This window comes from Carcharodon carcharias, chromosome 6 (assembly GCF_017639515.1).
Source record: "Carcharodon carcharias isolate sCarCar2 chromosome 6, sCarCar2.pri, whole genome shotgun sequence".
Lineage (NCBI taxonomy): Eukaryota > Metazoa > Chordata > Chondrichthyes > Lamniformes > Lamnidae > Carcharodon > Carcharodon carcharias.
In genome coordinates, this window is record NC_054472.1 from 125,329,960 (window position 1) to 125,345,303 (window position 15,344).

Below are 15,344 nucleotides of genomic sequence, written 5' to 3' on the forward strand. Positions count from 1 at the left end.
TGGAGAACCTGTACACGTGCCTCAGAACAAAGTGAAACTAAGTCTGAATCATATTACACATTGCATCATGTCATTCTAGTGATGTATACAGAAAAAAAAACATTCCCACTTAAAGGTGTCACATCAAGAGTCACTGTCTTTGACATCAAGACAGCATTTAATCAAGGGTGGCTTTTGGGGCCCAAGCAAAATTAAGATCAATGGGAAACAGGAGGAAACTCTTCGCTGGTTGGAATCATACCCAGAACAATGGCAAGTGGTTGTGGTTATTGGAGGCCAACCATCTCAGCCCCAGGACAACACTGCAGGAGTTCCTCAGGGTTGTGTCCTAGACCCAACCATCTTCAGATGCTTCATCAATGCCCTTCAATCCACCATAAGGTCAGAAGTAGGAATGTTCGCTAATGATTACACAGTGCTCAGTACCATTCACAACTCCTCATATCCTGTAGTAATCCATACCCACATGCAGCATAACCTGGACAACATTCAGGCTTGGGCTGATAATGGCAAGTAACATTCGTGCCACATAAGTCCATAAGACATAGGAACAGAAGAAGGCCATTCGGCCCATTGAGTCTGCTCTGCCATTCAATGAGATAATGGCTGATCTGGTAATCCTCAACTCCACTTTCCTGCCTTTTCCCCATAACCTTCATTCCCTTACTGATTAAAAACCTGTCTGAATATACATAATGACCCAGCCTCTACAGCCCTCTGAGCTAAAGAATTCCACAGATTCACTACCTTCAGAGAAGAAATTCCTCCTCATCTCTGTTTTAAATGGGTGACTCCTTACTCTGAGAGGGTCCTAGACACTCCCACAAAAGGAAACAACCTCTCAGCATCTACCCTGTCAAACCTCCTAAGAATCTTATATGTTTCAATAAGGTCGCCTCTCATTCTTCTAAACTCCAATGAGTACAGGCCCAACCTACTCAACCTCTCCTCATAAGGAAATCCCTCCATACCTGGGATCAACCGAGTGAACCTTCTCTGGACTGCCTCCAATGCCAGTACATCATTCCTTAGATAAGAGGGCCAAAACTGTTCACAGTACTTTAGGTGTGGTCTAACTAGTGCCTTGTATAGTTTTAGCACAACTTCCCTGTTTTTATATTCCACTCCCTTTGAAATAAAGGCCAACATTCCATTTGCCTCCCCTATTATCTGTTGAACTCATATGTTAGCTTTTTGGGATTCATGCACAAGAACTCCCAAATCCCTCTGTGCCGCAGATTTCTGCAGTCTTTCTCCATTTAAATAATATTCAGCTCCTCTATTCTTCCTGCCAAAGTGCATAACCTCACATTTTCTCACATTATATTCCGTCTGTCAAGTTTTTGCCCAATCATTCAACCTGTCTCTATCCTTCTGTAGACTCCTTGTGCCATCCTCACTATTTGCCTTCCCACCTATTTTCGTGTCATCCATAGACTTGCCGATAGTACGTTCATTTCCCTCATCTAAATCATTAATATACATTGTAAATAATTGTGGTCCCAGCACTGATCCCTGTTGCACACCACTAGTTACAGGTTGCCATCCTGAAGATGTCCCCTTTATCCTATCGATGTGCCTTCCATTAGTCAGCCACTCCTCTATCTACTAATATACTACTCTCAACTCCAAGGGCTCTTATCTTTTTAAGTAGACTTATGTGCGGAACCTTATCGAATGCCTTTTGGAAATCCAAATGTATTACATCTACTGGTTCCCCTTTATTTATCCTGCTTGGTACCTCTTCAAATAATTTTAATATATTTGTCAGGCATGATTTCTCCTTCATGAAGCCATGCTGGCTCTGCTTGATTATATATGCATTTCTAAATGCTCTGCTATTAATCCTTTATAATGGACTCTAACATTGTCCCAATCTCGGATGTTAACCTAACTTGCATATAGTTTTTTGCCTCCTTCCCTTTTTGAAAAAGGGTGTTACACTGACAGTTTTCCAAAACTTCTGGGACTTTTCCAGGATGTAAAGATTCTTGAAAATTACTGCCAGTGCATCCACTATTTGTGTAGCTACTTCCGTTAATATCCTAGGATGCAACCCATCAGGTCCAAGGGACTTATCGGCCTTTAGCCCCATTAGTTTCCCTCGTATTTTTTTCTCGAGTGATAGTTATTGTATTTATTTCCTCCACCCGCTTGCCCCTTGTTTATTTAGTATTTGCGGAATGCTATTAGTGTCTTCTACCATGAAGACTGATGCAAAGTATTTATTCAACTTCTCTGCCATTTCTTGGTTCCCCAATATTATTTCCCCAGCCTCATTCTCTAAAAGGCTTATGTTCACTTTGGTCTCTCTCTTCCTTTTTATATATTTAAAGAAGCTCTTAATGTCCATTTTTATATTACTTGCTAGATTACCCTCAAAGTTTATTTTCTCCCTCTATTATTTTTTTGGTCATCTTTTCTTGGTTTTTAAAACTTTCCCAATCCTCTGGCTTACCACTAATCTTTGCCACATTGTACGTTTTCTCTTTCAAATTGATACTTCCTTGGTTAACCTTCGTTGGTTTATCCCCTTCCTAGAATCCTTCTTTCTCATTGGGATATATCTTTATTGTGAGTCATGAGCTATTTCTTTGAACATCTGCCATCGTTCATCAAAGATATTTTCCCTTAAACTCCCTTCTCAGTCCACTCCAGCCTACTCTGCCCTCATTCCTTTGTAATTACCCTTACCTGAGTTTAGCAGAGCTGTTTCCGACCCAAGTTTCTCACTCTCAAACTGAATGCTAAATTCTACCATGTCATGGTCATGGTTTCCTAGGGAATCTCTTACTGTGAGATCATTATTAAACCCACCTCATTACACATTACCAGATCCAAAATAGCCTGATCCCTGGTTGGATCCACAACATATTGTGCTAAGAACAAAAACAGAATTACCTGGAAAAACTCAGCAGGTCTGGCAGCATTGGCGGAGAAGAAAAGAGTTGATATTTCAAGTCCTCATGACCCTTCAACAGAACTGGGTGAATTCAAGGAAGGGGTGAAATATAAGCTGGTTTAAGGGGTGTGTGTGTGTGTGTGTGTGTGTGTGGGGGGGGGGGGGGGAGAGATGGTTGGTTGGGGTGGGAGGGGGGGTGGGGGGGGGGAGAGAAGTGGGGGGGTGGTGTGGTTGTAGAGACAAGCAAGCAGTGATAGCAGATCATCAAAAAATGTCACAGACAAAAGAACACATAGGTGTTGAAGTTGGTGATATTATCTAAACGAATGTGCTAATTAAGAATGGATGGTAGGGCACTCAAGGTATAGCTCTAGTGGGGGTGGGGGGAGCATAAAAGATTTAAAAATATTTAAAAATAATGGAAATGGGTGGAAAAGGAAAAATCTATATAATTTATTGGAAAAAACAAAAGGAAGGGGGAAGGAACAGAAAGGGGGTGGGGATGGAGGAGGGAGTTCAAGACCTAAAGTTGTTGAATCAATATTCAGTCCGGAAGGCTGTAAAGTGCCTAGTCGGAAGATGAGGTGCTGTTCCTCCAGTTTGCGTTGGGCTTCACTGGAACAATGCAGCAAGCCAAGGACAGACATGTGGGCAAGAGAGCTGGATGGAGTGTTAAAATGGAAAGCGACAGGGAGGTTTGGGTCATTCTTGCAGACAGACCGCAGGTGTTCTGCAAAGCGGTCACCCAGTTTACGTTTGGTCTCTCCAATGTAGAGGAGACCGCATTGGGAGCAAAGAATACAGTAGACTAAGTTGGGGGAAATGCAAGTGAAATGCTGCTTCACTTGAAAGGAGTGTTTGGGCCCTTGGACGGTGAGGAGAGAGGAAGTGAAGGGGCAGGTGTTACATCTTTTGCGTGGGCATGGGGAGGTGCCATAGGTGGGGTTTGAGGAGTAGGGGGTGATGGAGGAGTGGACCAGGGTGTCCCGGAGGGAATGATCCCTACAGAATGCCGACAGGGGGGGCGAAGGGAAGATGTGTTTGGTGGTGGCATCATGCTGGAGTTGGTGGAAATGACAGAGGATGATCCTTTGAATGCGGAGGCTGGTGGGGTGATAAGTGAGGACAAGGGGGACCCTATCATGTTTCTGGGAGGAGAAAGCGTGAGGGCAGATGCGTGGGAGATGGGCCGGACACGGTTGAGGGCCCTGTCAATGACCGTGGGTGGAAAACCTCGGTTAATGAAGAAGGAGGACATGTCAGAGGAACTGCTTTTGAAGGTAGCATCATCGGAACAGATGCGACGGAGGTGAAGGAACTGAGAGAATGGGATGGAGTCCTTACAGGAAGCGGGGTGTGATGAGCTGTAGTCGAGGTAGCTGTGGGAGTCGGTAGGCTTGTAATGGATATTGGTGGACAGTCTATCACCAGAGATTGAGACAGAGAGGTCAAGGAAGGGAAGGGAAGTGTCACCCACCCAACCCTGCCCCCACCCCCCTCCCCCCACACACACCTTAAAACAGCTTATATTTCACCCCTTCCTTGGATTCACCTAGTTCTGTTGAAGGGTCATGAGGACTCGAAACGTCAACTCTTTTCTTCTCTGCTGATGCTGCCAGACCTGCTGAGTTTTTCCAGGTAATTCTGTTTTTGTTTTCCAGCATCCGCAGTTTTTTGCTTTTATCTTTATTATTGTGCTAGGAAACTGTCCTGAATACAGTATATGAATTCTTGCTCGTGGTTACCTCTGCCAATTTGATTTTCCCAATCTACATGAAGATTAAAGTCACCCATGATTAACGTACTGCCTTTTTTACATGCCCTCATTATCTTCTGATTTATTCTCTGCCCTACAGTATAGCTACAGTTAGGGGGCCCATAGACTACTCGAAACAGTGTCTTCTTCCCCTTGGTTATTTCTTTCCTCCACCCATATAGATTCTACATCTTCCGATCATTTCCTGCTATTCTACTTATTCCATCTCATACTAACAAAGCTACCCCACCATCCTTTCCTTCCTGCCTGTTCTTTCGAAAAGTCACATACCCCTGAATATTTAGTTCCCAGCTTTGATCTCCTTGTAACCATGTCTCAATAATGGCAATAAGATCATACCCATTAACCTCTACTTTGCAGTTAATTCAATTATTTTGTTCCAAATACTATGCACATTTAGGTAAAGAGCCATTAATTTTGCCTTTTTACCACTTTTTCCCCCTTTGACCCTATTTGCTGCTATTTTTTAATGTTTGTACACTCTGTCCCTTCCTGTCACACTCTGGGTATCGATACCTAAACAGCTGCCCTGCAATGCTACCATATCCTTTTGCTTTATTAGCCTACATATCCTCTCTCCAGAACCCTTCACCAACTGTATTTAGTTTAAAGCCCTTTCTACAGCCCCAGTTATTTGATTCACCAGGACAGTAGTCCCAGCACGATTCATGTGAAGCCCATCCCACCAGAACAGCTCCCTTCTACCCCAGTACTGGTGCCAGTGCCCCATGAACTGAAACTCATTCCTCCCACACCAATCTTTGAGCCACGCATTTAATTCCTTGACTTTAATTACCCTTTGCCAGTTTGCCTGTGGCTCAGGTAGTAATCCCATTGTAATTACCTTGGAGGTGCTGCTTTTTTAGCTTATCTCTAACTGTTCAAATTCTTTCAGCAGAACCTCCTTTCTTGTCCTATCAATGTCGTTGGTACCAATATGGATGACTGGATCCCTCCCCTCCGACTCCAAGTTCCTCTCCATCCCTCAGATGTCCTTAACCCTGGCACTGGGCAGGCAAGTACAGCCTTCGGGACTCATGCTCACAGTCCCGAACTGTCTCTTCCCCTAATTATACTGTCCCCTACCACAACTACATTCCTATTTCCTCCCCCCACTTGAATGGCTCCCTGAAGCACAGTGCCGTGGTCAGTTCACTCATCATCCCTGCAATCCCCACTCTCATCCACACAACTTGCAAGAACATCATAACTGTTGGACAGTTGCAGGGGCCAAGGATCTTCGATCTCTACCCCCAGGTCCCCATACCTGCTTCACCTGCAGTCACGCCCTCCTGCTGCTGATCACAGACCAAATTTGAATTACCTAAGCTGAGGAGTGTGACTGCCTCCTGGAGCAACATGTCCAGGTAACTTTCCCCCTCCCTGGTGTGATGCAATGTCTGCAGCATGGACTCCAGCTCCATAACTCAGATCCCATGATTGGAACTCATAATTTTGTCTCATAATTGCCAGGTAATGACCATCTCCAACAAGAAAGCATTTAAACACCTCCCCATGACATTCAACAGCATTACCATCACTGAATCCCACACTAACAACATCCTGGGGGTCACAATTGACCAGAAACTGAACTGGACCAGCCATATAAACACCATGGAAGCAAAAGGTCAGAGACTTGTAATTCTGAGGTAACTCACCTCCTGTGCTCCTAAAGCCTGTCCACCATCTATAAGTCAAAAGTGTGGAGTCTGTTGGAATATTTTCCATTTGCCTAGATGAGTGCAACTTCAACAACACTCAAGAGGGTTGACATCCTCCAGCACCCCATTCACCACTTTAAACATTCACTCACTCACTCCAACAGCCACACAACAGTGTATACCATCTACAAAATGCACTTTACCAGCTCACCAAAACTCTCTTGACAGTACCTTCCAAACGCACAATCTCTACCATCTAAAAACCTGAAACTCCCTTCCTAACAGCACTCTAGATGTGCCGAGACCACAGGGACTGCAGAGGTTTAAGAAGACAGCTTACCACCACCTGCTAGGGGCAATTCTTGGGCAAGAAATGCTGACCTTGCCAGCAATGCTCACATCCCATGGAAGAATAGAAAGCAACAGTATAAATATAACTCCTTTTTCCCCCTCAGATCATGCCAGTTGTTACATGAATTTTCTACCTTTGGATACAAGATTACCAACTGGCGCAGCCATCTCAAGTGTTTTTTTTACTTGACTGATGTCAGTGCCCAGGAAACACTGCAAAGCCCCGGTAAGAGCCCAAGGTCATCCACCTCTCAGGAGCAGGAGTAAAATGGTCAGATGCACAGGGCATTGGCTGGATTGGGCTGGCCCCAAGGGTTTTGAATCAACCCTTTTCCTTTATAATCCCCATTCCAGGACAACAGACCGTTTTAAAATAAAGCAGAAGAGGGGAGGCGGCCTTCAGTGAGGATTTATTTATAGTTTTATAGAATGAAGCAGCTTTCAATTAGCCCGCAACAAGGAAATACTAAAGACCCGCCCATACCATCCTGAAACACAGGTAGAGCACCATTTATCCCAGGGAGTCATCTCACCCAGAGCCCCGGCTTCTGCTCCTCTGCACCGGGCCGCCTGTCCGCTTCTCCTCGCCGGCTCCTGTTCCCCGACCTCTTCCGGAGTCGCCCACTGCTCATGTGCAAACACAGGGACTGTCTCTAAATTTACAGCGGCAGACAAACTTTGAACATCCTAGAACTAAAGCTAAGGGCAAGCTGTGAAGATTTAAACTGTAGATAGAAACTCAGTGCTTTGAAAACTGTCGAGGCTTATAAAACGTCGGTCGTTTGGTTCATCCTCTTTCTGTGCGCCTCTTTTGCTGACACAATAATCCCATCTCCCTCCTCCTTTCTTCCCACAGTCTAGTAATTTTCCATGACAGATGTACTGGGGTCTCTCCCTGTGGCAAAACATTCCCCACTCCAGCAACACTTTCCCCAAACTCATGTGACAATTTAAAATAATGCCTTCTCTATACCTTTAATATTTTTTCTATAATTGGATACTCTAAACTGCACAAAATAATTACTTTGTTTTTGAATCCCCTCCATCTCTTCATTCACCCACACTATTCAGCAGTTTACAATTGAATGTGTGCCTCCATTCCATGTTTTTTTTTCTCGCAAAATGTATTACCTCACCTAGGTCAACGTTAAATTGAGGAACAGCACCTCCTCTTCCAACTAGGCACTTTTCTGCCTTCCAGACTGAATATTGAGTTCAACAATTTTAGATCATGAACTCTCTCCTCCATCCCCACCTCCTTTCCGATTCCCCCCTCCACCCCTTTTTTTCCCAATAACTTATACAGATTTTTCTTTTCCCACCTACTTCCACTATTTTTAAATGTATTTCCATCCATTGTTTTATCTCTACCTTTTAGCCTTTTTTGATTCCTTCACCCCACCCCCACTGGGACTATCTGTACCTTGCTTGTCCTGCTTTCTACCCTTAATTAGCACATTCCTTAGATAATATCACCACCTTCAACACCTCTTTGTCCTTTTGTCTATGACATATTTTGGCTATCTCCATCTATCACTGGCCCTCTATCCAGCTCTACTTGTCCCACACCACCCCCCCCCCCCCCCCCCCCCCCCCCCCCCAAAACCAGCTTATATTTCACCTCTTCTATTTTTACTTAGTTCTGTTGAAGGGTCATTCGGACTTGAAACGTGAACTGTGCTCCTCTCCGCAGATGCTGCCAGACCTGAGTTTTTCAAGGTATTTTTGTTTTTGTTTTGGATTTCCAGCATCCGCAGTTTTTTGCTTTTATCAACGTTAAATTGTGCCTGCCATTTGCCTGCCCATTGCACTAACCTGCCTTTCTGAAGTCATTTGTCATCTACCTCATTTGCCAAACAATCTACCTTTGTGTCATCAACAAACTTCACCATGAAGGGTCATCAATCTGAAAGGTTAACTTTGTTTCTCTCCACAAAGGTTGCCCTGAACTGCTGAGTACTTCCAGCATGTTCTGCTTTTATTTCATCATTTTGCTCCCCATGTCTAAATCTAAATCAACTAAATTTGGTTAAATATATAAACACAAAATACAGTAAAATAAATAAAACTTCAAGTATTCTTGTCCCAGTTATTCTCACAAACTAAACTCCATGTTCGCCAGGCTTTTCACATATTATTGACTTCTTACAGCTTGAGAATTATTGCTTCTTACACAGCTAAAATGTAAACTGTCTTAAATAGCTGACATGAAAATACATAAACACACCACCTATTGAAATTAGTAATTAACCTTTTAGTGACTCAAGCCAGCCCATATCCAGTAGCAAGTAAACAAATTTAAGCATCTATTATGGAACATCTAAGAAAGGTAGATTAAATTCAAAACATTGTAAAATAAACATATTTAGGGCATAAAGGCACTGTGAATGGCCTTAGAGCAACAAAAACTACTTATATTTATATAGTGCCTTTAAAGTAATGAAACATCCCAAGCTGCTTCACAGGAGCATTATAAAACAAAGTAAGACACCAAGCTACATAAAGAGATATTCGGCCAGATGACAAAAAAGCTTTGTCAAAGAGGTAGGGTTTAAGGAGTGTCTTAAAGGAGGAAAGTACGGTAGAGAAGTGGAAGGTGTAAGAGGGTGTTCCAGAGTTTGTGGTCTGAGCAGAGAAAGGCACAGCTACCAATGGTGTAGTGATTGAAATCAGGATTTTTTTAAAATTCTTTCACGGGATATGGGCATTGCCAGCTAGGCCAGCATTTATTGCCCATCCCTAATTGCCCTTAAGAAGGTGATGGTGAACTGCTGCAGTCCATGAGGTGTAGGTACATCCACAATGCTGTTAGGAAGGGAGTTCCAGGATTTTGACCCAGGGACAGTGAAGGAATGGTGATATAATTCCAAGTCAACAAGGTGTGAGGCTTGGCCCGGGAACTTGCAGGTGGCAGTGTTCCCATGCATCTGCTGCCCTTGTCCTTGGTGGTAGAGGTTGAGGGTTTGGAAGGTGCTGTCAAAGGAACCTTGGTGAGTTGCAGCAGTGCATCTTGTAGATGGTACACGCTGCTGCCATTGTGCGCCAGTGATGGAAGGAGTGAATGTTGAAGGTGGTAGATGGGGTGCTCCTTGATGCCACACTTGGTTAAATGCTGCCTTGATGTCAAGGGCAGTCACTTTCACCTCACCTCTTGAGTTTAATTCTTTTGTCCATGTTTGGAATTAGGCTGTATTAATGTCAGAAACTAAGTGGCCCTGGCGGAACCCAAACTGAGCATCAGTGAGCAGGTTATTTCTGAGTAAGTGCCACTTGATAGCACTGTCAACTCACTTCATCTTCCATCACTTTGCTGATGATCACGAATAGACTAATGGAGCAGTAATTGGCCAGGTTGGATTTGTCCTGCTTTTTGTGTACAGGACTTACCTGGGCAATTTTCCACATGACCAGATAAATGCCTGTGTTGTAGCTGTACTAGAATAGCTTGTCTAGGGGTGTGACAAATTCTGGAGCACAAGTCTTCAGTACTATTGCCAGAATGTTATCAGGGCTCATAGTCTTTGCAGTATCCAGTCTTCAGCTGTTTCTTGATTATACATGGAGTGAATCAATTTAGCTGAAGACTGACATCTGTGATGCTGGGGACCTCAGAAGGAGGCCAAAATAGATCATCCACTCAACATTTCTGGCCGAGGATGATTGCAAATACATCAGCTGCCTTATTTGCACTGATGTGATTTGCACAAGAGGCCAGAATTAAAGGAGTGCAGATATCACTGAGGGTTGTGGAACTGGAGGAGGTTACAGAATTAGGGAGGGGCAGTTTGGAGGGATTTGCAGCCAGGATGAGAATTTTAAAGTCAATAGGTTGCTTGACCAGGAACCAAAATCCAAAGGAGTCCATGGTGTGCACATATATTTCTGATGTGAGCCGTGCTGGAAGCAATACTGTTGAGGGCATTAATGGCGCACAGTTGGCAGTGTCAGGAATATGCAGAGTAGGGAGATCATGGTGTCAATCAATATGTAACACTAATTTGATGCCAGCACTGACATTTTGGAGCTTAATGCTCGCACTAATAGGTCTTTTAATCAAAGACAGTTGAACACACATTTGGCAGCTGTAAAGACTCTCCACCAACCCCACCAGCGCTATTTGAAGGGCTCATCTACTACTTTCAGCTTAGTTGCTGATTGATTTTTACTGACTGTTACCATGATTGTACAAACATTTAATGCTCTTTCAAGTTTCTAAAAGTTGCTAAACTCTATGAGGAACGGTGTGGCAGATGCTGGAGGAGTTGATACTGACTTCAAGGTTTATTCATCCAAGACATAGATGGAGTAGTAGACATTCCCCTTGGAACTCAGTTTGGCTTAGAGAATGAACAGAGGATACATAGAACAGAACAAGGTGTTAAAAGAGGGAGGAGAAAGACTCCCAGGAGGCCATATCTGCCCACAGTGGTCAGGGAACAATTTTCTTACCTCAGCAAAAAACAATATGTGAGACGTCTGCATGTCAGCAAGGATGCCCTCACTGAAATCTGCCACCTGCTACAACCATAATTGTAACCACAGAGCAAGGCAAGAGCCACATTACCAGTGGTTGTGAAGGTGAATGTGGATTTACATGCATCAGGATCCTTCCAGGCTGGAGATGGAGATACTTGCAATATCTCGCAGTTTCTGATCCATGAATAAGAGAGGTGACTGACACTCTAAAAAGAATGAAATAAAAATGAGTGAATGAAACCTAAGCAGGTTTCATTCTGTCTTGCCCGAGAATAGGAGGCAGAGCAAGCACACTGCTTTGTATCACCAGCTATACAAGTAGTTTAGGAGCCGGAGGAGGAGGAAAAGGAAGAGGAAGGGAGGAGGCAGCCTGGACATCCCCTTTCTGCTCTGGCTGTCCATGAACATCTCGTTCGACTGCTATCTCAGTAACTGCAACCTCAATTCTCCATTCACAAATGGTCTCACATCTTACCTTGTCTATCACAGCATCCACTTATGTACACTGCAGAAATAAAAGCCACCATAAAAACTTATAAATGAAATAATATCAGCTTGTATGCAAACATCAACTAATCACCCATGTGTATTCCCTTGGTGCTTGTGTTCCGTGTGTTTTTGCCTGTCCTAATATTCCAATGTGGTGCTACCCCAGCGTGCCTGATGGAAGGTTGTTGTCTTTCAGTGAAGGAGACTGCAGATAACTTTGAAGGACAAACAACTCTGCCTAAAATGGCCCAGCTACAGATTGCATCACCATCTTTGCATGGGTGATAGCAGTCCTGACAGGCATAGGAAGGGCAGGGGTGGGAAGATGAATGCTGTCATCCTGAAAAAGGACAACAAGTTTTCAATGCAGCCTCTACCAGTCTCCCAGACTGATGCTTCAGCAGTCCTAGTAAACTGTTGGAGAACAGATTGCTGAACTGCTGTGACACTCTGCAAACCCCTTTGAATATTGATATAGCAATGACAGCAGCAGTTTGATCAGCAGTCTGAGCTTCCACTGCAGCACCCAGATGTTGATTGGCTGTTGCTTGTGTTGTAATGGAAGCTGAGGTTTGTTATCCGATGTTACACCATGGTTAGATCCATAATTGTGCTAGTAAGCTGGCCACCACTTCCATGCTGGAAAGTCCAGGACCGCTCTGCAAAATTGGTGTCAGATTGCTCCATGCTCCTTGACATGGTAACAGGCTTTCTGGCAGGCTGAACAATGCACCAATATATCATTGTACATCAATGTACTCGTCAGTCTTTTACTATCACTTGCCCCGTCAAAGTGCTTATCTGAGTTCTCTGCAACAGAACTCGTGCATAACCTCACCCTCTGCCGAGCTAGCCTCTGCACAACCCTTGACCCCTGCCCTGGTAGGAGGCCACTCATGCCCAGTGACACGCCACTTGCAAATTCCAACTCTGAGCTTTCCGCTATAATATGCACAGTGTCTGTATGCACATTTTCTGTATCTTAGCTGGTAGCGGTAAGTAAGAGAGAGTGACTTTGGCCCAGAGCAGCCGGTCTCTGGATCGTAAGACCCAAAGCATGAGTTCAAGTTGGAGACTTCAGACAGTTCTTACTTACTTACCTGAATAGTTACCCGGGAAACGTTAGGCAGAAAAATCCTCATCTAACTCCTGGGTAATTATAAATTGGTGACCCCCCAATCACAGTGTCCTCCCAGGTTCCCCCAACCTATCCCCCATCACCCACCTCCCCTATATACCACCCTAACCAGCTGCCATCCTACCCAGCTGTCACACACTTACCCACTTCTCTCATCCACCCTCCCACTTACACAACTACACACTCACTCACATTCTCTCATTCACTATCACGTTGAGAAGCTTGGGAACCTTTAAACACTTACAAGAATACAGCAGCTAGTGCATAAAAAGGGAGTGTGGCTCCTGCACAGATTCTCTTTGTTACTCTCTCTGTGGATTCCTGTGCTAAGGAAGTTCTGCAGGATACTCCATCGGAAGTTTGGACAGAAAAATCGGATACAGGTAAGTAGGTAGTTTTCTGTCTGATCAGCATTGGAAACAGGAGTTCAGATGTTGATCAGAAGATTTGGGCCAATGTTTCTTTAGCATCACTGTCTTCTTGCTCTTCCAACTACTTGGCTAGGTAGCAGTTCTTGGTATCTGAAAGGAGAAAGGCACAAGTGTAAGAATGTGGTGAGCAGGAGTGGCGGGAAGCACGAGATATATTTCTTATAGCATTTGCAGCTTGCAAATTAGAAGAGATTGTGTGATGAAGGGGCAATGGAATATGAGAAGGAGGATTAACTAGAATGTTATAGTCCTCTTCAATGGTTTCAGCCCCGGGGTTGGCCATGGCCTCAGCCATGGCTGCTTTGCTTTGGCAAGGAAGATTTCCTCCATGGGGGTAAGCATATGCCTCCCCCATGCTTGCAAGCACCTACTGCCTCTGGTTTTGACCCTTGTCCTACGAGAGAAGGCAGTGTGTTAGTGAGGGTGATGCAAACTGATCAGGTGATGTGGCTGACATAATTGGATAGCTGTCAGTGAGCGCAAGCTGTGAAGCTTGCAGCAGTGCTAAACATGAGAGGGTGAGGTGAAGTCATGAATGTTTGAGTTCTGATGGAAAGAATTTGTTGGTTGGGTGTGGTGAATTAAGCAGTGTCTGAGGCTAGTGCTGTAGCTAGTATGACATTGGAATATGCATTCAATGACCTTGATTGTTTATGTGAGATCACTGAACTTTATGTGGCCCTTTTGACTCCTGGCATTGATCCCCACAGCAACCTGTTGTCATTGCCTTCTGATAAATTGTCTGGGGGCCCTCCATGCCTCCTGCAGATAGAGCACATCTCTCCTCCTTTAACCTCCTTGACCAAGGCCTCCAATGCAGCATCAAAAAATCTGGGAACCCATGCTCTCTTCTGGTGTGGCAGAATTGTATCTTTCCCAGGTCAGAATATACTCTAAATTAAACTTCCATTAGCTGCTCCAACCACAATGCACATCCCCTTTAAGGAGTGTAGAGTGGATTTAAGTAGCACAGGCCAGCTTTAACTGATGTTAGCTTTTCATAATTTTGGGCCCCTGCTGAGTTGTGGAGTTGCAATGGCTGTACACTGCATATCATGGTAATGAGGAGGCAGCATCAAGTTGGCATGCTGCCTGCATTGGAAGTTGATTAATCATGCTTTGTGACCCCGCACAAGTTTTCAGGTGTTATTAAATTTTGTGGCCTCAATTTGTGGGCTTGACTTTAAGCTGCTGAAATCATCATTAATAGGACATTTATAGCCTCAAATTGGGGTTGATAAATACCACTAATTGACCTTGAGAATCTACCCAATGCTGCAACATTTGAAAAGGCCTAGATTTGGGGAGCCAAAGCATTTGGCAGTTTCAGGAGGTAGCCTCCTTTTTCACGTTCAAATTGAGATCCTATAGGAACATAGGACCCCAAACGCCATTTTAGGACAGAACTGGTCAGAATATGCTCGCATTGAAATCAGTGTTAGTGTTCAAGCAGCCTTGTAACTCTACATTGCACTTTATTTTGTGGATCATTAAGAACAGAAATTCTCCTCTGGGCCCCTAATAATGCCGCAGCTTGTTACAGATCTGGGTTCCCGTACCCCTCAGTCTCAGCTTCCTGCAGCCATTGCAGCCATTCCCCCCATTACCCCCCTCACCCTCCATGCCACCCCATCCCATGATCTACCTGCAGTTGCTGCCTGCCACCATAGCAAGATGCCATTCCTGCTCAATGGTTCTTTGTTATTTCAACATGCTTTCTATGTTATGTCAAGATCAGAGTACATAGAGGGATGTAACCATGTTTCTCTGTTTTACTATGGTTGAAACCAACAAATCACAAGTGAACAGTGTGACATTTGGAATAGGATGGTAGCTCTGAAAATATTTAAACAAATATAAGATTAGCAGGTGAGTGCTAGGCATTCCATTTCTTTTTCAAAACACATTTCAAGTAAAAGCTTAGGTACATAAAAAATGTAGCATTAAAACTGTGTACAAATAGAAGGTAGAAAGCACGTATGTTGCAGTCATTTATGACGTGCTTAGATGGAAACAGAGCATTTAATAAAATCATATTCCAAAATTTATTTTTGATAATTCGAGCATTAGAGAGTGGGTAGATAGGCAGCAAATGCAATTCAATGCAGATAAATATGAA

At 44.0% G+C, this 15,344-nt stretch overlaps 1 protein-coding gene across 2 annotated transcripts in view; it reads right to left on the minus strand.

Annotated features, from left to right (window-relative positions):
* The window catches only part of impa1 (inositol monophosphatase 1), a 39,058-nt gene extending 31,289 nt beyond the window's left edge, over positions 1 to 7,769 (minus strand). Inside the window, exon 1 of one of the 2 annotated variants that reach the window (XM_041189979.1) lies at positions 7,716 to 7,769. The gene's annotated coding sequence lies outside the window, so the exon portion shown is untranslated. Of the gene's footprint in view, positions 1 to 7,224; positions 7,469 to 7,715 lie in introns of those variants that run through there. The other variant, XM_041189977.1, reaches the window with a different exon arrangement.
* Positions 7,770 to 15,344: the final 7,575 nt, after the last annotated feature.